This window comes from Falco punctatus (genome assembly GCF_963210335.1).
Source record: "Falco punctatus genome assembly, chromosome: 15".
Lineage (NCBI taxonomy): Eukaryota > Metazoa > Chordata > Aves > Falconiformes > Falconidae > Falco > Falco punctatus.
In genome coordinates, this window is record NC_137595.1 from 20,462,394 (window position 1) to 20,486,883 (window position 24,490).

The 24,490-nt window shown below is 45.8% G+C and overlaps 1 protein-coding gene across 2 annotated transcripts in view; it reads right to left on the minus strand.

The window, feature by feature from the left end:
- The window catches only part of TRPC5 (transient receptor potential cation channel subfamily C member 5), a gene marked incomplete at its 3' end in the record, with an annotated part of 97,700 nt that extends 77,947 nt beyond the window's left edge, over positions 1 to 19,753 (minus strand). Inside the window, exon 1 of one of the 2 annotated variants that reach the window (XM_080365905.1) lies at positions 19,212 to 19,753. Of the gene's footprint in view, positions 1 to 43; positions 4,505 to 19,211 lie in introns of those variants that run through there. The other variant, XM_080365904.1, reaches the window with a different exon arrangement.
- Between the last annotated feature and the right edge of the window lie 4,737 nt (positions 19,754 to 24,490).

The window sequence follows — 24,490 nt, forward strand, 5'->3', positions numbered from 1 at the left end:
TTAATGTTTTGCAAACCTTAAAAAGAAAACAGTTAACAAATACCTTGCCCCAGGTCTGTCTTCACTGTTGGACTCACAGACTGGACCAGGACATTACTTTTTCTCTCCCAGGTTCTCCTGAGTGGATGCCCTGTCCTCCCTTTCTCCCTCCTCCTCTCTCTCAGGTCTCTTCTGACACAGATTCACTTTGCCTTTTCTGTCTGATCTCTGCTGGGAGGAAGATCTTGCAGGTTAATGAAAATCACCCTTGAAGTGGTAATTACCACAGCTGTCTCTACTAGTTTTCTTTTCCTCTCTCGATACTGATCTCTTCTCCCCTCCAAGACTCTTCAAAGACTCCGCTTCTGCTCTCTTCCAGCTAGCCCTCATACCTCGTGTCTAGAACCTGCTGAGAGTTACTGGCATGCCACAGACCTCTGTCCCCCTCCCATCCTTTGGGCATCTCTCAGGTATCTGTGCCAGGCAGGAGAGTTATACTTCTGGCAAAGGAATGAGGCATGAGACAATGTATGGTCCCTGGAAGGCAGTAGCTGTGGCCCCTCCCTTCCCATGCACCTACAATTTTAACTCACTGCTCTTCTGCTTTACCTGAGCATTGCTTTAGGTTTTCCTGGCTTCTGCATAAAATGTAGGTCAGATCATGGTAGACATACATCAAAATTATGATTTACTGCATATGAAAGGAACAGCGGAGCAATGAACCTGCAAAGAAGAAAGGTGACTAATTGCTTAGTTTACCCAAGCAATATTTACCAGCAGAATGTCTTTGTTCCTGGCTTCTTGGGGTTTCTTCCTATATATGCATTCCTGATGCACCTTTAACTGTGCTTTTTATGTATGTGCCTGTCTTTCCTGGATGTCTACACTGAGCTGCTAAATCACAGCTATACAACACTTAGGATATCGTTCTCACCATCTCCCTGACAAGACACCATTGTTTCTTACAGTACAGATGGCTCACAAGATACTGCTCTCTGCCAATGGAGCAGCAATGCACTATCTGTAAAGTGACTCTGAAAGGAACTGTTTTGGCATTAAGGTGGAGATTCAGGATAAACCACACCAAGCAGTCAGGGCTGAGCAGGCCTGGAGAAGGCCATGTAAGCAGTATCACTCTTAGCAGCCATCAAGGAGTCGTTTCACCCCAGGAGAGTTTTCTCCAGGGTTATGTGCTCTCCATAACTGTTCGCAGTCTGCACGACTAGACTAGATTACAGTCATGCCATGCTTGTCACTTCCTTGGGAGTCTAGCCACATTTGCTGGGGTTTATTTTCAGCCCCAAGTTTTGGGAGTTCAATAATTACATGAGAATGTGTTCTTCTGGAAAAAAAAAAAAAGTTTCTAGCCTTGAGGGTGTGAAGTAAAGAGTGTGAGTCACTGAGTGAACTTCATTGATGCAGAAACCAGACAGAAAGTGTCCCAAATTCCCTAGATTTAAAAACCTCATTAACTTTAAGACAAAGTTTGCAGATCTGAGGTATGGGGCAGAGAGGGGAGAAATGGGGCTTTGGAGCCCATGGACTCGGCAATACTACAGCTGCTTGATTGGGGCATGCCAGACCTTCTTGGCAGGCCCCAGCACCACCTTCTCTGTAAGCCCTCTCCTGGCTGGAAAAAAACCAGCACGGCCCGTGCAGCAAGGGATGTCTTTGTGCTCTGCTCTGGTACCAGGCAGGTCAGGGCAGTGGTGGCATTTTGTACAGTGACTCACACCCACACACTTCAAGGATTGCCTGCTCTGCTATTTATAAAACTAAAAGGGTGTTAGCAGGAACACAGTGCAGAAACATCACTGGGTATTCTCCATGAGGACAGTTTTGCAAGTCCATTAAATCATGCCAGCGAGATATCATAAACCCTTGTTCACATGTAGCGTGAGAGGATCCCTTTGACTCGATCAGATAAAACAGCCACCAATTTAACACCACTCTTGGCAGGGAAGAAGCGCGTTTCTATACATGCCTACTTACAGCCAAGGCCCGCCGAAGCTTCTCCACTGCAAGACACCTCTATTACTGCCATGCAGTAATATCAGCTGAGAAAATATGTCACATAGTAGACAACTTTATGTAAGCACAGGCATAACTGTGGCTATAGACAGAAATGCAAACAGCGTGTATAATACCAGACAGGCACTATTTTCAAATTTCTTCCCTTTTTCTTTAAAGCTCTGTGCCTATGGGCTCTCCTTCCACAAATCCTTGCTTACAAGGACATCTGGTTAGGGCTCCCTGCAAAATAAAAAGTATCATCACCTCCATTTTCTAAGGAAAGAAAAGCAGGAGACGCTACCAACTTTCGACAGGAAGTCTAGGGCCAGCAAAGAATCTTATTCCACTCCAGGCTCCCACCTTAACCACTGACTGACGGCAGAACTACATGTGGGAGACTGTAGAGGAGAGTAGGGCTTCAGGGTAGCTCAGCTGTTTTCCCTGCTGACATTCTCACTACAACAAGGCACTGGAGCAGCAGATGATGATGCACTCCTAGTTTCTTCTGACAGGCACTGTTCTCTCAAATTCTTATTTTCATTTGACTTCCTCTTGCTTTTTTCCCCTCTTGCTTTCTTATCTGAAAGCTTCCATCTACGATGGCTGTGAGGAAACTCTGAAAATCTAGGTATCATGCTTAGACAGCTACAGCAGTTAGCAGAGAGCCTGGGAAAGAAACAAAAGGCTCAGAGAGGTTCGGACAGTCCCATCCGCCTCAGTGAGGGGTTAATTCTGGGGCTAGATCATCAAAGCATCAGTGCTGATTGTAATTCCAGTCCTTTCACAGGAGAGGAGATGGAAAGTTACTGGTTTGCATTACTTACCCTTCCTACTGCCATGCTTGGGTGACGCTTGAAGACACACTCACCTATTTTGCCCTACCTAAAAGGGGCTGCATGAACAAAATTTGTACAAGAAGTGAACAGAACAGGAACTATGCTCAAAGTGTTCATTGAAACACAGGAAACACACAGAGAATTTAAATAACTATGCAAACTGCTGGAGGGACCACTGCAGATGTCAGACGTCATTCAGATGCCATTTCACCTGGAATATGTTACTTTAACAAGTAGAGACTGGAAAGGCACTTCCACCTCTTGCTTGCTCAGTCTGACCCCAGTCCTGGACTCTGAACTACCTCCTACTGTGAACACAGTGTTCAAAATGTAATCCTCCCTTCTGAAAGTTATTTCCAGTGGAGCAGGGCTTTTGACGTTAACTGGAGAAATAAGTATCAAGCTAAGATCCTCACAGTCTAGCTACCTGAGGCATAGCTTTCCACAAACCTTCAAAGCTGTCAGGATGGCTAGGGACAGCCACTGGGATGACTGCAAAAACAGCGTAACCACATCAGCCACATTTCTCACAGGTCATCAGGTCTACGGCAAAACAAGCAGAATGAATGTGTGGGAAATGAGATTAGTCCCCAGCTCTGCTCTGGCTTTGGCTTCTCATGTCAGTTGTGTGATGGGCCTGGTGGTTCCCACCAGAATCAGGTCTGTCTGTTACATACTCCATTATGTGTGGCAAAAACCCCAAGGCGCCTGAGAGCTTCTCTGGTGTTGAAAAGATATCAGGATTCTAGCTATGGGTTTTAGCAGCAGTATTTGATCTACCTGACAGCCACATCCCAGCGACGCAGCAAACTGGGGATTTTTCCACTGCCTTTCTGGTGCACCTTTGGGCAAGTCATTTTTCAGATCTGCCCTTCTCTTTGCTTCTCTCATTTGGTTTTAGAGTAGATGGCATCACCGGTGGCTACAAGTAAGGACACTAAGAAGCCCTGGTCTTGGCTGCTGTAACAGGAATGTATTCTGTTTCTAGAACACATTTTTTGCCTTCCTCCCAGCTTTTATAACTTTCTCTCACTGCACAGCTCTCATTTTCAAGATACTGTCAGCACTGTTCTTTCCAGACACATAAAGCAGATAAAGTGTCTGATTAAAAAACAGATCCAAAAGGCTGAATCCAGCTTTTACAACAAACAAATGGCAAAGATATTAAAAGACTTGGGGATTTTTTTCACTTGCACGTTCAATGCGTATGCGCATAATGACCATGTACAGTTCTACAATTTCAAGCTCTACAGTTAATTTATATATTTTTTGTTCATCTAATTAGCTGTTAGCATTCTTGAACACTGTCCATTAAATTTCATTACCCACAGTCAAGTTTTCATAACAGAATAGCAAAAATTACTTCAAAAAGAATATCCATAGAAGACATGATATGTTACATGCATCATTGCAAGGGAAAATTGGGACTTTCCTCAAATTCTGAGCTGTTCCTAGATGGACTGCATGATTGATTAGAATTCTGAGCCTCATTTTACTTGGGGGTACATTGTCACAAATCTAAAATTAATTCTTTGACTCTTTAGAATAACCCTGCATCCCTACTGGCTTAATTACATACAGGACTTAATTTGGTTTCACTGAAATTATTCAGGTCCACAATTTTCTGAAGACCTTCTGTCGTGGTTTAACCCCAGCTGACAACTACGTAACAAGCAGCCAGTTGGGGAGCAGAATTGGGAAAACTCGAGGGCTGAGATAAGAACAATCTAATAACTGAAATAAAATAAAACCAATAATAATAATAAAAAATTATAATAATTGTAATGAAAAGGATGGAGAATGGGAGAGGAATAAAATCCAAAGGGAAGGAAGGAAAAAACCCAAGTGATACACAATACAATTGCTCACCACTCACTGACTGATGCCCAGCCAGTCCCTGAGCAGCGATCAGCCAGCCCCAGCCAACACCCACCCCCCCCCACCCACCCCCAGTTTACACACTCAACATGACATCCCATGGTATGGAATATCCCTTTGGCTACGTCGAGCCAGCTGTCCCTGGCCGTGTCCCCTTCCCAATTTCTTGTGCCCCTCCAGCCTTCTGGCTGGCAGGGTCTGAGAAACTGAAAAGCCCTTGACTTGGTATAAAATTACCTAACAACAACTAAAAACATCCGTGTGCTATCGACATTATTCTCACACCAAATCCAAAACACAGCACGGCACCAACTACTGAGAAGAAAATTAACTCTATCCCAGCTGAAACCAGGATAACTTCTCATTTTTCAGGTCCCTTTCTGTAACTATAACAAAAGAATGGGTTTGTATTTATTAGCTAGTTTCAACTAACACATGCATGAAGAAATAAATAAAATAATAAATGTTTTACACTGATAAACTAAGGTCAAATTCTTCTGAACATACTGAGGTTAGATTTCCTAGGCCTTGGGTTCTGAAGTGCCATGATGGACCAGAAGTATCTTTTTGTTTAATGTTACAGTACTTGTAGCCTAGCTACCATTTCTCAGCTTCCTCAGTTCCTGTTTTTCAGACATTTTCATCCCCTGCCCATCAAATTTACCTTTGCACAGCACAGCTCTCAAGTGGGAAGCTAGATTCAGCACCAACTTTCCTGTGCCCTCTGGCACTCTGAGGAGCCCTTGCATTCCCTTTTTTAGCTGGATTTTGCTGTCAGTGAAGACCTCTTTTCAATTTTGTCTAAAATGCATTAGGCCAGCTGCTCACTACTTGCTTTCTTGCTTGCATACCTTTGGCCCAGCAGCTCTGGCTCCTTCCTTCCAGAGCTATCTTCAGAGCTGCAGTTTGGGTCCACCTTTATTGATTTCTGATCTAAACACAATAGCGTAGACTATACTACCAGCAAGCACCTCTGACAACCACAAACACTGTTCTCCTGTGCAGCACCTCCAGCCAGAACAGCAGCCTGCAGAAGCTGAGCCCAACGGCCACATACATATATATTCTCCAGTTTTCATACAGGCATATGCAAGCATGGAAAACTACGGGGCATCAGTCATACCCACAAAGGGTTCCCTGGTTTTAGGTAGCAGCAAAGTTAGCTGTTCACCTGTTTGGCTCTATCTATGTGAGCACAAGTACTACCTTTCTCCCCGCAATGAGCAAGGGATGCTGCTGTTCATCCTACAGCTCCCAGGGCAAGGAACTCAGCTGCTCCTTTGTCAGCCTTTCTCCTTGCAAGAGGGGTGTTTCAGCTGAATGAGAATTGCTGCATCTGTTAAATGTCTCAGTTCAATTCTATGGACCCAGGAATTTTTCCCATCTCCTAAAAGACACAAAGTCTTCTGCAATTAATTCATTCCATGTCAGCTTAGTACGTGTCCCCTCTGGATGAATCCAAGCACTTTTGTGTTTGTTAGAAATTAGTTACTTGACCACACAGATTAGTTTTTTTCCCCATTGGTTGCCTCTATATTTCCATGGGGAGGATGAACGACAAAGTGGAAGAAGGCTGTAAGCCCTGGGCTCTACCCATATTATAATAGTGACTACAACTGCTTTTGCTTATTGCCCTGCTTTTGCTCCAAGCTCTACTTTAAAATAATTAAAGGTACTGCTTGCTGCTGACCTGACTGACCCTGGCACACCATTGTGCATCACACCCTGTGCTGACCATGTCACCGTTGTTCTCTTTGACCCCAGGATGCCTGCTTGCCTCCTGCCCACATGCTCTTGCAATGCAAGGCACTACAGTCCTTGCACATTTTCCCAAGGCCAGGCATTGAGACTCCAAGTGGCATGTATTCAGAGTATGCAATTTGGAGGAATTCCAAGTTGCAGATGCTTTTCTACCTGAAGTCTTCCTTCTTCCTAGTACTCTGGATTTTCTTTCATCCCTGTGGTGTCACAGAACAGTCCACCCTAGCTCAGTCATGGATGACTTATTTTCCTTGGCAAAATCAAAATGTTTTGCTAAGCATATATTCTGAGCCTTGAAATAGTTTTTTTTCTTGTGAGGATTATTGCCCAGTTTCCCTTTACTTGTGCTTTGAGTTTTCTGTGGTGCTTTTAATGACAGCAGCACTGAAGCTCGCTCTGAATGTGCTAGGTCAGGTAAAGCAAACAGTGTCCTGCTCAGCTAGTGAGACGCCCTCCGAAGCCAACAAACCTGTTCAACGTATCATGCTAATACTAATGCCACTCTCAAACCTCTGCTGACTTAGCCAAATTATCATGCATCGCCTTCAAGGGGAGCTACAGGAATGAGGGGTCTGGGGAAACGAAGTTGGACTCTTCCCAGAATTCCCCTTATTTCAGGCAAGCTACTGACTTTCCTTGTAAATCCTCAGCAGGGTGGTCCAGGCTGTTACACAGTGACTGCCGCCTGGTGTCTGGCTATCCTGGTTCCACAAAAGTTATTTGGCTGACATTTCAGGTTGAAAAAGGCAAATGCTATCCATATGTTTCCCAAATTTCATTCTGGACTTCAACTTTCTATAAAAGAAAATGAGGGGCAGTGATAGCTCCAGGGATTCTGCATCCCTGCCAAGGATCCTACAGTTCAAACTGCCCCCAAACAAGCGCAAACTCTGCATCAGATAATGCAACACATAATGAGTGGAAAGCTGGCATGAAATGTTCAGCATACCTCAAGTATGCCCTCCTTAAAGCCTGAAAAAGGTGAAACCACTCAAACAAACAAACAAACACACACCATCCCTCCCTGGGGAGAAAAACAAGATTGCCCACTCCGGTTTGTGCAGCATTTGACAAGAACAATGGTCCCAAAGCCATGACACCAGCCACTGAGCCAGCCAGCCTCCTAAATCCGTTATTGACAATGAAGCTGTTTGTTTGTCATCTCAAGGCTTGAACAGGAATGACATTTCTGTTGCAGTGCAGTAAAAGGTTAGCACTTGCATAAGCTGATAAATGTGAAGTCAAGGTGACTCTACTTTATGTATTACATTAGCATAGGACTGAAATCCTTAGGGCACACAGGGAAGTCTAAGTAAGCAATATAAGCAACGACAGCACTGCAACTGAAAATGTCTCAGGGAAAATCCTCCCTTTATACACATAAAATGTGGGACAAAATCTCATAGTGTGTTTGCAGTCTGCTCAGCTCAGGACAAAGACACAGAACAAACCAGTGCTGAGGTATGAGGGCTGAATATTGCCTATTAACATGGGACAGACCTTTTCCATGATATTATTACTTTCCATTAAGCTGAACAAAAAGACCCAAGTTCTGGAAACAACGTTTCATTGTAATGCCTGCATGATTGGATGAATAAATCTGTTTTAATTAAATGGCTTTTTTATAGTAGGCTGTAACAAAATATTGTGAGAAAATGAGAAGCTGATAGCTGGTTTTGAGATTTCAAGTAACCTTCTCCTAATTGAGTCTATATATATTTATATGTCATCTTAACGTAAGAAAATACTTAGAGCTCTCCTTTCTTTTAACTTCCTTTTCTATTTTCCTTTCTAGTGATAGTTATGAATTTATTATGCTCTTCCTTCACATTACTTCAGCCAAAGCAGAGTCAAATCATTTCAAATGCATCTTACGCACTCTGAATTTCATTCTGCTTACGCAGATTCACTTGTCTTGCTGACTTCAGTGACAAAATTCCTAATTGCATGGGTAAAACTGAAAAGAGAAGCCACTATTCTGGACTGCCTCCTGCTCCGTTACTGGGCTGCTGCCATTGACTAGACTCACCAAATTAAAACTCTCCTCTAACTCAGCAGGGCAAGTATTGCAAAGCTTTGGTAGCACATCAAAGTAGCTCCATGCTTTGCTTCTCGTTTCATGTACTGGTGTAGTCTATCACATGCTGTTATTGAACTTCTTCAGTTCTCAGTCCCAAAGCCTGCTACGTTTTGAGTTAGTTTACTGTCACTCTCACTTTTCCGCTCCATCTTCCCTACTCAGCACCCCCAAAAAAGGCAAGAGGAAAGAACAAGTGCCAATTTAGGAGTATGGCTCTATCCACATGTCACCAGTGGATGTATGCTGAGGATATATGGGCTTGGATGTATGCAGCAGGGGAGATGTAGGGCCAAATAAAGCACAGATTTGCAGGATCATCTCCTGGCACCTTATATACCTGTATGCAGAAACAGGGTGTCTTGATAGCAGGAAACATTGGAAGGTGCTCTGCAAAGACTGTGTGATGTTACCCAGGAGGGTAAAGATGATGTTCAGGTCATGGTATGTTTCTGGACTGTAACAAATACAAATAGGATTCTTTACTGAAACAATCACATGCAGGTGGGTTCCAGTACTTTCTATAGGCTAAACCTATGTTCTGCTTCATAAGGTCTCCACAGCTGCCCAGACTTGAAAGGCACCATCAGCAGTGCTACAAACACACACACTAGGCTGGTCTAATGCAAACAGATGAATGGGTTTCCACCAGGAACAGTCCATTACCTTGTAGTATTCACCAGCTCCCATGGACTCAGGCACCCATACAAAGTGCAGTTATTCTCCAAACATCTATGAAAACAGAGATGGTTAAACTAAAAAACCTTTTGGTGTTCAAACAGCCCTGTCTCCAGCATCTCCATTGCACAGAGGTGGCCCATCTAGGCTAGAAAAATTCTGCAGTCTGAGGAGGCTGTTTCCAGGGTTCATTTTTCAGGTGCAAGAGGTTCTCTTTAGGACCAGCCTGATGCTCTTGATAATGATAATTGATCCATATGGATTCAACAGGAGTGTTGGATAAAAAACAGTAGATCAGGCTTCTGGATCCAAACCAAGATAAAAAAAAATTAATTTAAATGAGAAGAGAGTAGGTTAATTTGGAAACAAACCAGTACTTTTGAATAGCATGAGTTATCCATGGTATTTATAAATGATCTTTCCTATAAAAGACTTTACTTCCACTGAAGAGAGGACCTGCCCATATTCTTCCCTTTCCGTATTTGCAGATTAGAATTCAGTCATTTACCCCTGCTTTCAGCTGACCTTAGCAGCAGTAAGGTTGATACCTATGTAACGGAGAAAAAAAGACTGCCCCACAGCTCGATCCAATCCCCATCATCCAGCAAGACAGAGGCAAAGAATTAACCTGCATGCTTCTTCTACAAACTTCCACAGGAGCTTCTTCCACAAACTCTCTTGATTGGATCCTCCACCTAAGAGTGCTTCATAATTATTTCATAAATATCCTACTTTATGCTCCTTTCTTCCCAACTGCTGGTTCCAGTTTAGCACTGGACATGTTCAATATTGAGTTTAAGCTGGTCATAACAACACAAGGTGTGCATGTGCAATTGCACCACTGCAAATGGTCTCTTTGTGGACAGTGGGCTGGGCTTTGTGCCCCCCTGTCTGGAGTCTCAATTCTTTATCACCTGATTCCCCATTTAGTACTCACAAAAGTGTATTGTATATGTTAGGGCTATAAAAGATGATTAAAACAGGAATCCATCCATCACAACATCTACACAGCATGTTGGCATCCCTTGCGTAACCACGTTTTCAGTAGCACACTGTTCCTTTGCTTCTGAATTAATAAACTAAACTCAGTGACAGTTTTGTGTGGCATGGCATCAAGGAAGCAAAAGACCTGGCTCTGACTTCTCAGTCTTGCATAATCATAGGTATGCTGCTGCGTTTCTCTTTCCTTGTCTGTAAAATGGGTGACAATGCTGCTAATCTATCCTAACTCCACGTTAAGAGGCTCAATCCATAAAGCCGATTTAAACAGCAACTGCAATATGGGCACAGTATTAATACCATTTAACATGTTTCAGATTTTCCAGAAATGAACAAGACCTAAAAGCCTAATTCGATTTCTTTTGAACTCTGCATCCTCTTCATAATGCTTTGACATTTAAGCATAGGAACACGCTGCAGACCAGGCCTCACTGCTCTGAGACTGCACGCTGCTGTATGCCCCAGCATGTACCCACTCATGCATGGTTATCATTTGAAAAGGAAAGAAACCCCATGCTGTCATGTGTGCAACAGCACTCAGATTGCCAGTACTACCAGAAGCCATTTGAACAGAGCAGGCTCTCAGGCGCAGGCATCAGTGTCTGGATCAGGCAGAGCCACAACCTGTGGCTGCCCCAATTTTCCTACAGGCATCACAAAAAGCGAGAGACCAGTCTACAAGCCATTGCTGGTGAAAACATGTTTGGCCAAACATTCAGGAATACCAAAACCATTGGTAGAACCTGGATCAGGTTCTGAAATATCCATAACCAACAACAAAATCAATCTAACAATGTAGTTGCTGTGAATAATCCGACAGTAGTGGAGATTTGACAGATGTTTGTGGTCTTACCCCAGTTCAAATGTAGGAACAATCAGGCACAGGATCCCCCCGCAGCACCACAGCTTCAGCGCTCTAAGTTTGGCTGCTAAAGGACTTCAGTCAAGCAGAATAACCAGACCAAAGGACTCTAAACTAGCACTGCCGTGAAAGGGGCTATGTAGCAGGACTGCAGGAATCACACCTCTGCGACTCTGTCTGGAGCAGCTCCTTAGATCCCTTCACCTCAGCCTGTCACAGTCCAAAACAGCACGCTCTGCTTTTACCCAGCCATTTTTAACTCCATGACCACTGAGGGCTGAGCCTGAACACAAGTCCAAACTCCTGGGCTGAGTCAGCCTCTATTCTGGGAAGGACAGAAAGATGCTTCTGAAGAGGTCACCTTCACAGGTCTCCTGCCATGTCAGTGAAGGCAGGCGCCCCTGCTCCGCATACGCACCTCCAGTCACTGAGGGGAAGCTCTGCATGCAGAAGCAGGAAAAAAAAGAAAGGCTCTGATCCTAAAAAAAGTGAACACAAAAACCAGCCTCAAACTGGCCTGCTCTGCACAGGTCTGTGCCACAGAGGAGGGAGCTTTGTTTCCAACTGATTTTTGTAAGACAGATAAATTCAAACGTATATGGGAAGGTCACGGCAGCAACCCCGCTCCTTCATTACACTCTGTATACTTCACCCTGAATTTTGGTGCCATCAGCTACTGGGCCTTAAAAAAGAATGAAAACAAGCCATTCAGAGGACAGTGAGAGCACCTGAAATACAGCATTGTTCTTCAAGCCCAGATCCAAAGCTCAGCAAAGCTGATGGGCATTTTTCCACTTCCCACTGTTGTTCCTGTGCTCACCTCATAGTCCAGAGGGTTCCTTCAGATTTCACCAACAATTCAACCTGTGGCCAGTCCACAGACTGGTGAAAGACAACATGACGATTAAAGCCACATTCCCCTTCAGCCAGGCAAGAATAAGGAATTCTGAGAATTGAGCTTAGCCTTGGACTGGAAACATATCTGAACAGGGACCAAACAGAGCTAATAGCTCTGACAAATCTGATCTTTCTTCCGTACAAGAAAGACCAGACTTTGGGCTAGGCCCACCCTTGTGTTGATGGCCTGAATCCCAGCCTTTCCTTTTCTTTCCCCAGACATCTGCTGAGTAATTAAGTACCAGGCTCTTGGCTTCTCTAGATACGTCATTTTGCATAAATAATTACAAACTTTCAGGGTTTGGTAACTGTTGTCTTTGTAGGCAGGAGAGACATTTTGGGAATCTCTAAGATTTTTTGTAGGAAGAAACCCGTTTTCTGCCTTCTTCCATTCATGAGTACCTTCAAATCTTTGGGAAAATCAGAAGATAACCCAGAAAGATCTGCTAGTATTCACGCTACCTGATCCACTCAATAGCTGTATGGCCAGTGCAGCTGAACCATTTTTGACTGGAGATTGGTTGGAAACCCTCGCATGAAGAGCTAGAATACTTCTAAAACACTCCTTCCTTTCATCGATTGCAGCATCCTGCATATATCACTTTTAGTCAAGGCACTCTTCAACTTCTTTCTTTTCCCAAATATTTCAGTCAACCAGGGGTTCATGTGGCTTCTGTGGACAGCAATGAGTTTATTTTTGGGAGGGGTGTCTACCCTCACCAATTACATTTTGTGCCAATAGCTAATGTGATGGCTTGTTGACTGCTGATACTCATTCACATGTCTTTGACAGGCAAGGCGCCCACTCACCAGCTGCTCAGCCTGTTTGATTAGGTTACAGACAGGGTGCAGGGAAAACTGCAGGAGATAATGTGGAAGTGAAGCCATTTTGCGTGTGTGTGCGCAGGCGCGTGTGTTTGCAGGACCATAACGTATCACTCCTCGGCACCAACTCTTCATATAACCTTCGTAGTGTACATGTGTGCACACCAGCATCAATCCCTGCATATGGTGAAGGAGTGAGGAAAGCTGGAAAGGTATCATTTTAAATTTGGCATGATTTCAAGATCAATAGAAACCCACAGATGAATGTCAGAACATTTGCCCTAGCACTCCATAAACACAGAGCTTCAGGCTTAAACAAAGATGTGCATTTTAAGGCATACACTTGTTTCAGACCTTGAGTCTGAGAAGCCTGAAGCCCTTTTCCCAGTTATACAGCAATCCAACCCCTGGTCTGGGTTCAGCTTTTGCCCGTTATATCCATGGCACAGAGAAGGGACTCATTGTCTGCCAGGAACAGTGACGTGGCCATGTTGTACCCATCTCTTGTTGTGCACCCCCCTGACAGTGGGAGCTGGCAACAGGGTGTCAGCCAGGACCTCCTGGGAGCTGCTTTCCCTGCCAAGGAACCAGGAGGCTGGTGGAGAACACGGCTACTGCCTGGGTAGCCCTGTTCTCTCCAGCAGCCCCTGTGGAGCCACTGGGCACAGTCAGCGCCAGACAGGGCCCTCAGGGACTTTCCCAAGAGGGTTAGTCTTTGTTTTCTTGCTGAAGATATTACAGGAGAAGCAAATTTAGGAAAACTTCTAGTATTCTTCAGAGACTCAGTCTGCTCTTCCCAAACAAGGATCCCCTGATGGTGGGAAAGAAAGATCTGGGTAAAGGATTTTCACTATAGCCTTAAATACACTGCAGGGACTTCACATCTTTTGCTCAAACGTTTTCTGTACTCTCCTGCCCGCTTCGTCTTCCCTAGATCAGTCTTTACTTCCTTCGCCAGTGTAACCTCTCCTCTACTGTTAAAAAATCCCTCTCTTGCAGCAGACACTTCTCTTTGAAACAGCCTTTCTAGCTGTACCTTGGGGACCCACCTCACAGCCCCCTGTCCATTCAGGGACCGTGGCCCTCCATCTAACTTGACATCCCAAGAGAAATGGGTGAAGAGACAGTGACGAGGCACTGACATCCTAGGAATCTTTATTCCTCTTGTTCCCATTAGGAACAATTTTAGGGCATTAGGGCAATTTTATAAACCTGGAGGTCTTTCCACCTGGAAACTTTCAAATACCCCAATACACATAACACAGATATTTCCATTAACTGCAGCTCCGGGCTAAGTAAGAGATCAGCACCTCCATTTCATAAGGCAGCACAAACCAGAACGAACAGGACACAAAGACTGAATGAGAGAGTGGAATTATTTCATCTTCTTGTTCCAGTCAGAACCCTGAGCCCCAAATGACTTCATCCTCTCACACCGCTTTGCCAGTAAGGCTTCACATAAGGGAATTCTTGCAGCTTCCTATGTTACCCTATTAATACCTGTGTAAGCAGGATGAAATCTCTACTTTGATTATTATGCTGGAACCACAATGCCCAATAAACACTATTCCATAAGCTCTGTTCTTTCTTCTTTATTTTACTGAGAAGAAAGTGAATTGCTGTCTTAGCAGCTATGTGTGTCAGTGCTGGAAGAACACAAGAATAGATTAGACCCATGGTCCTTCTACCCCAGGATGTTATCTCTGGTGATGGGCAGTAGTCTGTGTCCACTGCATCTGCAGTGACTGTTCTCTTCTGCACTCCCCCTGCATCTGGCAATTCATAGTGCCGAGAGCCAGAGGTTACATCCAGACCATAGTGTTTCTTACCCGCTCTCTGTTGATTGTGAACTCCTCTCATCTTTTTCAACCTGTTATGCTTTTGCCCTCCACAGCATCCTGTGGTAATGAACATTACAATTTAATTAGTAGACATGATAGGAAACATATCTGACTCTGTTCAGGTGCTTAAGTCAGTCTTTCCCAAACAGTAAATCAGATTCCTCTCTAAGGATGCAAAAGGAATGCAGGATATGGGAGAAAGGCCAGGAAATCGCTTCATCTCTCACTGGAACATGTTCATGAAGAGGGAAAGAGACTGAGAGAAGGGAGAAGGGAATAAGGACAAAGTAGCTTCCTGGCTTGAATTCAGAGATTGAACTAAGAATAAATAATCATACATGTCTAACAATCTAACAGAAACACAAATAATTCCTATTAGCAAAAATTATCCTGCTGCCTAACTTAAGTCTCCTATCCCAGCCAGCAACTAGTGACCATGGCATATGCCCAGTGCAACCAACACTACATAAAACCTGATGTACTCTAAAGAAAATAAGAAATGGAGAAATGAGGACTGAGGTCTACCTGCTACTCATATACACAGAGAAATACCTTATCTCGCCAGTTTCTCCTCTTCACAGCCATCATGTCATAGAAAACGCCACAGGGATGCCATACCTACAGCCACACTTCACTCTAAGTACTCCTCATTGCTTTCCAAGACAGGAAATCTCAAGAAGAGCATGGGTTTTACATTGAACTACTCTCTACACCACAACGCAGCGTCCTCTCTTTACCATGATGGTAGAAGTGGCCAAAACAGGAGGCAGGTTAGCCAGCAGTGAGGCAGAGCTCTGAGGAACTGATCCATGTGCAGCAGAAGGGGACCAGCCACAGCTCTCCTCAATTCAACTCTGGATGCCAGCACATTTCTTGCTTCCCCAAGAGGGAACTTAATCTAACTTACCCTGAAAACACAGTGAAGCGTAATAGCTCAGACAGCTGAAGGGGATAAAAATCCTGCCCCAGCTTTCCAGCGACTGCAGTCTCCCACACACAGAGACAGCTCCATCTTCCCATGCCTTTTAACTGCACTGGGCCTGGGCATTCAAAACAAGACCTGACTGGCAAGGTGCTCTGTTGCAGTGATTTGTGCTTACTGGTCATCTCCCTTGGCAGGAAAAACAAATCAGAATAGCCTCTGCCTTGCTCTGATTTTGTGCTACAGACCTAGCTAACAAGAAACCTACAGTTGTTTCAAAGCCACTGACTTGCTCTGGTACTTCTTAATCCGAACCACAAGCCGGGTCTGGATCCTTCTGCAGTTACTCATACCAACAGCTATCCAGGATTTTGGGTTCAGAAACTTCCAGGAATCACTTGCTAGTTTGTATTTTTCCCCAAACTGGACATCGTAGAGACTACCCATCAGTCACTGGCAGCATCCTGCCTCTCTGAGACAGGCAGCACACCTGGGTCCCAGCTCTCACAGTGGGCCATTTAAATGTGTCCAAATGCAGCTTCTGACATAAGCAGGCTATCAGCCCAAGCCACTAGAAAACTGCTTGCTTGTCATACTTGCACTTAGGCACTCATTTCATACAGGTTCCTCTCATTACCAAAGGTAAAATCCAGTCCTGAGTTTTTGATGGTTGAATCCTGCTGAACTCGGTGATCCTTGCTGATCATGTCATTATAAATGTCTCATCCTTGAGGTTGCCTTTTCTCTGCTCTCTCATGTTTTCCTTTCTCTCTCTCTAGCCAGAAATGATTTACATGTTTGTTTACTCTGAGCTACATTCATCTGAGTCATTCAGCAACCCTCTACCCACAATCATATTACAGCAAATTTTGAATTGGAGTCTCAGTGAGCGACTATTATGCTGTTGTGAACATGTTAACAGCGGGCTAAATTCTGGGCCATATTCTGTCACTGGGTTGCAAGACAAGTTGACCTTTGCTACAAACATGTCAAAATTCAACAGCATCACAATCCCCCGTGCTCTACATTACTTCATAGAGAAGGAGAAACTCTAGGCAAAGGAATTACTCTATATTTACACCAGTGTAACAATTAGTAGGATTTGGCTCATTTTGTACAGCTTATACTACTGTACTTGTAGAAATAATCTTTTCTGTTTCAAACTAATTTTAGCCACCCTTGAGTGGTGATTATCGAGCTCTTCCATCTGTTGAGGAAAAAAAATTATTCGCACATAGCTTTTGTGAATTTTCTCCTCTGAGGTATGTTTTCAAGAACTATAGCTCTCAAAAAACAACGTAATCATATTATTAGCAAGACTCATAACTCAGCTGACAGTACCTTGCCTGTTAAATCCACAACAAGAAAAGGCCTCAGAATTTACATTCTAAGAATTCTTTTTAGGTTGTCTGAAAAGAAATCTTTGCAAAAAAGCAAGCTAATCAAAGAATTTTGTTGTCTTGCATTACCTCAAATGCAATTCTGAGTAGAAGCTATTCAGTCTACCAAAGCAGGTGGTTAAGAAAAATAACAATGCCTTTTAAAAAATATATTACAAAACATTGAGATTTCAATATACTAGAATGAAAGCAATGTACATCAAAATAAAAGGAATTTTCACAGAATCCCACTAATAAAAATAAAGAATTCTGTTAATGTTCTCTGTACTTGCAAGATAAATTAAAGCTGATCAGAGGTTACGATTAGTCTCAAACTCAAGTACTTTTCCATCTAGTTTTTTTTTCTTTTCAAGGGTGTGTGGGGGGGGGAGCAAGCCAGCACTTGGACCTTTTTCTTTGCTTTTATTGCTAGAAATGGGCCCTGTAGCACTATCTCAGACATAGCTCTTGCCTAGGAAGACTTGCTCCTGGCTGATAACATATTGATCATTGATTTATCTCAGCATAAAAGTACAACCATATGGAACAGCAAAGCCACGCCACAGAGAGCAGCAGACTCACAGTAGGCCGGTTTGATGTCTAGGTCAGGCTAAGCTCTTTCATGTCTTCATCTACCGCTTACAGCTTAAACGGTCTAGGACTGAAGTGTTTCTTCAGCTGGTAATTACTGCCAAGTTACATGCAGAGAAACTGGGGGTAAATACGGGTAAATATTCACGCACAGAACAGAGTAACGCATCTGGTAACACCCAAATGTGATTTTTGTTTTTCTTTTCTTGAGAAATGACAATAGATTTCTTTACAGGGGAGAATTACTCAAGAAAAATTTCCTTTAGTCTCCCTTGGAGCTGTCCGAAAAGACATTTGTCTACAGTTTCAGTAAACTGCCTAAAGATACTGCTTTAACTTCTGAAGACCATTTTTAAAACAGCAATATAGTAATTTGCATTTACACAGTACCTCCCTGGCTGAAAAGTATTTTCAAGGGCTTCTGAGTAGCTTCACAAAGCCCTGGGAAGCTGTAACACAGACTAAGCCGTATTTTACAGAGGAGGCAAGCAGCACCGAAGAAGGCTGAGAGACTTGCCCAGAATCAGGCAGGATGTCCCCAGTAAATAACCCTCCTCAGTTCTCCCACGAGGACATACACACACACACAGATGCACTGTAACCACATGACCACCCTCTTTCCAAAAATCTTTCCTTCCAGCTCCTCTGGCATTCCGCACAGGGTGCCGCATTACATAAGCTTGCTTGCAAGGAGGTGCACCTGACACAAAACTTTGGGTTTGCATTTGACCAGCAGGAAGATGAAATATTTTTTATAATATAGAGGAAAAGTTAAGAGGAAGTGATCAAACCCACTGGAAGTTCAAAGCGATGTTGCTGCCTTGCAGGAGCAGCGAGAATGCAAGACTTCATACATGACCATTCAACCATGTTACCTAGAGCATGTAGGATTTAATGGAAGACTTGCACATTACCATATTCATAACCATGACTAACAAATCTGTTGTCAATGCCACCAAAAATATCACACAAGCAGAATGTTTTTATGCCAAAGAGACCACTGAAGTCACGGCTCCATAGTAAACAAATGAACTTATCAAGAGTCTTGAAAATAAGCCCTGATTTTTTTTTTTTTTCGGGCTGCGGAATTGATAAACTATAAACTGCAAGATGCCCGGTAGCCTGTGGACCGAGGGGACCATAAATGTGGGATTTCTTCTGCGAGCATCACAGCAGAGAACACCCCCACCCGTACCACTGTTACCTTTCCCATTCTGAGGGCTCGCGGGTCAGCGAGACGACTGACAACCAGGTCCAAAGATGCCCTAATTAATGCCAATTTACCCCGGTATTTATTCCGTACGTGGGAGGATGCGGGTGGCTGACAGGCTGCGCGCCGTGCGCGCTGTCATTTAGCGCAAGGGCAGCCAAAATCCAGCGCCGTCCCCTCGGCTGCGCGTCCCGGCAACTTCGGCGGGAGAAACCCCCCGACCCGGGGCAAGCGGCCGCCGGTGCCGGCGGGGGGGGGGGCCGGACGGCGGGTGCCCGAGCACACGGGGCGAGGGGAGCGCCGAGCCACGGCGCCTCCAAGTTCGGGCAGCGCCAAGGGGGGAGCGAGGGGGCTCCCAGCCCCGACCCCCGCCTGGCCCCGCCGCCCAGGGGCCGCGCCCCGCACCAGGTGCGCGCCTGCCCGCCGCCCCGTCCCCGCTCCCGCCCGCCCCGTCCCCGCTCACCTCCGCGCCGCTCCGTCAGGCTCTACATGCCGGGGTGCCCGCGGGCCCGGGCCGCCGGGCCGCGCCGCTCATTTGTAATCCGCTGCGCGCCCAGCGCCGCGGGGGCGGGAGCCCCCATGCCGCCCCGCCCGCGCTGCCCAGCCGGTGCGCCCGAGGCGGGCGCGCTACGCCGCTGCCGGCGGCGCGGAGCCGCGGGGCCGCCGGCGGACAGGGCAGGGCGGGCGCGGCATCGCGCTCCTCGCCCCGGCAGCGGGCAGGCGCCGGGCAGGGCTGCGACCCGCGTCCGAGCGAGCCGGGTGGCCGCGCTGCTTCCCCCGCCGCCTCCGACCGCCCCGCGGCGGCAGCCGGGCCCGAGCCGAAGCGGAGCGTCGCGCCCAGGCACGCGCAGCGCCCCTCGCACTCCCTCACAGGCACACGCCGCCCCTCACACGCACGGATACACCCTCCCCTCACACACACACCCGCACGGATACAGCCGCCCCTCTTCCTCCCTCCTTCCCTTCCTCTCTCCCTCCCTCCCTCTCTCTCCCTCTCTCATACAGATACAGCCTCCCCTCACACACACACACACACAACCTCCCCTCACACAGAGCCTCCCCTCACACACACACACACACAGCCTCCCTTCACACACACTCACACTCACAGTGTCCCCTGACACACACAGAGCCTCCCCTCACACATGCAGCCTCCCCTCACACACATGCTTTATACACACAGCCTCCCCTCACACACACATGCACAGCCACCCCTCACACAGAGCCTGTCCTCGCACACACGCATTCACACACACTCACTCACACACACACTCACACTCACAGCCTCCCCTCACACACGCACTCACACACACACAACCTCCCCTCACACACGCTCACTCACACACAGCCTCCCCTCACACATACACACGCAGCTGCCCCTCACACTCACACAGGCACAGCACACACACACACACCACAGCTTCCCCTCACACACAGGTACAGCACACACACACCCCACACACACACACTCCCTCACACCCGCAGGGCCTGGCCTGGGCTGGGCCCGTAGCGGGGAGGCTGAGGGGCGCCGGCCTTCCATCCCAGCTGCTCCTGGGCTGGGGGCAGCCGCCAGAGGGGCAGGCAGGCATGACCCGCGCTCCACCTGCCGGGACAGCCCTGAGGGCCTGCCTCCGCGGCACCCAGCCTGTCGGTGCCCACCGGCACGCCATCGAGCGGCACCCGGCCCAGTCGCCTGCACTCCACGTTCCAGCCATTTTGGGCCTCTGAGTTCAAATATCTTCATTTCCCACACGCTTTGGCACACGGGTGTCTAAATCTATCAGATAACCAAGAAAACCTCATAACTCGCTTACTGACAGACTGAATTCAGTGAAAGCCCGTTTTTACCTTTTCCCTGGGCAGGAAAGCTTCCCTCTGGTCGTCCAGGAGGGCCTTTTTCTGTGTTTCCCTCCTTCCCTTTCCCACCAACCACCCCCAGGCATCACAGATTATACTGGGGTTCACTCCACGCTCTTTTTGCACTTTTAAGCTGAGCGTAGCTCTGAGAGAGGCATCTGCACCGACCCTGCCTTCACCGTCACACTGGGATGCTGCCCACGCCAGGCGTTACGGGGAGGGTTGCAGCACCCTGGCAGTTCCCGAGCGGGAGCACCTGGGTTCCTCACTCTGCTCCCCCATGCTGATCCCCTGTGGTTCTGCACTGGGCACAAAATCTTGGCATGACATTGTTTTTCCTTTGTAAGCACCGAAATTGCTACAACGAGCTTTTCTCACCGCTTTATGCTTGAAACAGAGGCTTGACACTCAAGAGGAGTTTGTTGTTGGCCTTATAAACATGTCAAACCTGTGTCCTGCCCTCTTTAATGATCAAAATTTTTGCCGTACTCCCCTAAATTCTGCTGTGATATTACTAAAAGATGAATAATACATAACATAGTCTGAACTTGCTTCACTTCGCTAGAACTTTCATAAGAAAACACTTTACTAGCTACAGTCTGTGCACAGGAACCACTTTATCTGTCACAGAGATGCACCCACCTATAAGGTAAAATGCAACAACAGCTTTAACGGGGCACAAAACCATTATGCAGACAACAACAGGCTCCACAGCTCAAAGTGCTGGAGCCTGCCGGCAGCCAGGACACACTTCTTCCCCTCCAAAGCAGTACTAGAGTCGACTCAATATTTTATTACTGCAAATGTTTAGGAGCCCTCCTTGTCCTCTGAGGTACTGAGTAGCGCTGAGTAAATGATTCAGAGCAAATCATTTATTCAAAACTTCTGCCTGCGTTTTGTGTCAGTCCAAGAACACAAAATTATTTTCTTCCTGCTCAGATTCAGTCAACCCATGCTTTAGAGTTTGTCTGGGTTTTAAATCCAAGTACTGGGACACGTGACACTGTGCTGCAGGGTTTTTGCTGTACCGTATATAAGTTTATGTGCTGAGTGGGTGCAGTTGGCTTTGTAAATGACATCCTTTTGTCCCTGTTCCAGTGGGATGATCTGAATTTACTGCCAAAGAATGGCCCTGAGTCCAAGGAGAGAGTCCCTTTAGCGGCCAAGATTAGGTTCAGATTACGGACAGAAAATAGTTTCAGCGAGAAAGAAAAAAAATAATTTTTGCAACCATGAAGCAAAAGCCTGTAGTGACAACAGAGGTCAGGGCTTCTGTAGCAATTTCTTCTAACTGGTTTAATTAATTTGTTTCTGTATGTTCTCTATAGGATTTTTATTGTCCAGCATTTTACTGCAGATCCTGGCCCTGAGTTCCTCTCAGCCAGGGCCTCTTACAAGGTGGCTACAGTCTGGAGGAGCAAAGGGTTAATTTTTGCACCTATAAAAAGGGTTCAATATTGTCCCAGGGGATGACAGGAAAAGCTTTTGAAGCTCTGCACGTTGGAGATGTGGGCAGCCGATGTCAGTGGCATGGCTGCCCTGCAAGCAGGGAAACAGGGCAAGCTGGCAGTTGGCTCTGCCTCTGGCCCCCAGCTGTCAGGGTGCTGGGCAGAGGGGAGCCTTGCTCAAAAAGCAATGCAAAATGCCCCCCCAAAATCCCATAAATGTAGGTGATTAAAAAGCAGTGTCATTTCAGAAAAGTGATACTAACCCAAACTCCATTAAAAAAGTATATATATATATATATATATCTCCCATTTGGGAAGTCATTCTTCTTGAGCCACCTGAACTAAATTAAAGCATAAAGGAGCAGATTTCCAGCTGGCAGTGTGCAGTGGTACCAGTGTCAATCAGAATCAGGACCAATGACGCACTGACAACCAATTTTGTCTCACAAAAGCTGTCTGGTGTCAGTAATCTTGAGAACAAAAACCAGTAGAATGGGCAAGATTGTTTATTTCCCACCTCTCCACCATAAAGTGAAGTAGGAAGGTAGCTGAGCCCTAAAAACAGAAAGGGGAGCAATTATTCTTAAAAATAAAGCCGCTGGAAAATGACTTTTATCTCACTGGAAAAATGTATATTCCTTCACCACGCAGAAAGGGAGATTTTTCATAATTTAATTAGATCAGTTGAAAAGTTGGGAAAAAGAGAACCTGCTTTGCTGTCAAGCTCTTTAGTGAAGAAATGTTCTGAAAGTTCAGGAACTTGGAGAGAGCTTTAAACCTCCACAGCTAAAAATAATGCATCCCTTAAGAAAATGCCATGGGGGAGGGGGGGGGGTTGGGGTTTTGTTTTTCTCTTTTATTGCTGCCTTAGATGACTTCAGGTCATCAGAACATGGAAATTAAACTTCCTGCACTTCAAAATCTTTTCACTGTTAACTGGGCAGCAGGTAATCCCCGTGAGGCTGCCATTTGACTTGGATTTGCAAGAATTGGTGCAGCTTGATGAAATATAGCTTGACAAGATGTACGGGGCTGCAGCCGGTGATGCAGCCACGAGCAGAGATTTCTATGCCTCCTCTTCAGCAGTTTTAATTTTTCTCTGGATTACCTTTATTATCATTATTTTGGATTCCATCTTTTTTGCTCCAGTGAGCACATACTGAGCAAACACTCCAGGCCAGCTGCTTTGCTGCTGCGCAGTCAGGACAGCTTGGTTCATGTTAGTGGCAAAGCACCGGGTTCACAGCATGGGAAGATCAGGCCCCAGGACTTATACCTGCTGCTCCCACTAAACTGTACAGAAAAATGAGTTTAATTCCTGTTGTCACAATATCCCTTCCATCCTACAATGGATGTGTTAGCCCAAGGGCAGTTTGTCTCAGTTTTGTTGTGAAGCTCACGGTCCTTTTTCCCTTTTGCTATACAGAATTTACATTTTTGTTTCCTGCTTGCAGACAGACACATGACCAGTCTGTTTGGCTGCTCACATCAGGATGGATATTTTCTGGCAAGGCTGACACTAAGCTGCATGGCAGACAAAGTCACCAAAATTATGCCTTAGAAAGACAGCCTTAAAACAAGTTATTCCCTTCTTCAACTTTACTCCAGCATGAGGCAAGTCAGCTTTTAGTCTTGTTACATGAGCACATCATTTCATGAGTGCTGCTACCCTCAGGAGCTGGGAGGAGATAGATGACCACGAGCAGCAGTCACACCGCTGTTTAATATATCACTGCTCATTAATGTAATGCTGTTTGATCCTTCTGTGCATGTGCCTCTTGCTCCCTGCAAACACAGGTTGTAATGTGTTTGCTGAGCCCTCCTTGCACTCCCTGTGCACGTGGCTTGTGCGTGCAGTTCTGCAGGGCATGCTGGCCCCAGCACTGCTTCCCTGCACCCACTGGCAGAGCTCACGCACCTGATAGTCCGCTCTCAGAAATGCCCTGGCAATTCCCCCTGAAGACACAGATGTGGGTTTTAGTACATACTTGAATTGTCAGAAAGGAAGCAAAAGCCTTGACTTGGCAATAAATATCATGGGAAGAGTGTGGTGTAACCGCACACAGCCCTGGGGAACGGCAGAGGGCTCGGCAGCCAGGAGCACTCGAGCGTGTACTACTATTTGCAGGCACTTGTATGAGACCAAAGGAGTTTTATTTCCATCTTCCTGCAATTCACCTCTAATTATAGCTCCTGGGATGAACACCTTTGAAACTTTGCCTTTATGCTCTCCTGCTCTGGTTTGGATATCTGACTTCAAACATGGTCTTTTCCTTAATATTGTTTAATTCTTTAAAAAAGGGAGTTTTAGAAAGAAATAATTATTCCTGAGCTAGTCATGGCTTACTTTGTGTTAAGTGACTGAACTATTTTACATTCCATCACTGCCTCACATTATTGTTACATTTTGCCTTTGGTCCACAAGTGTCCTTTCCCC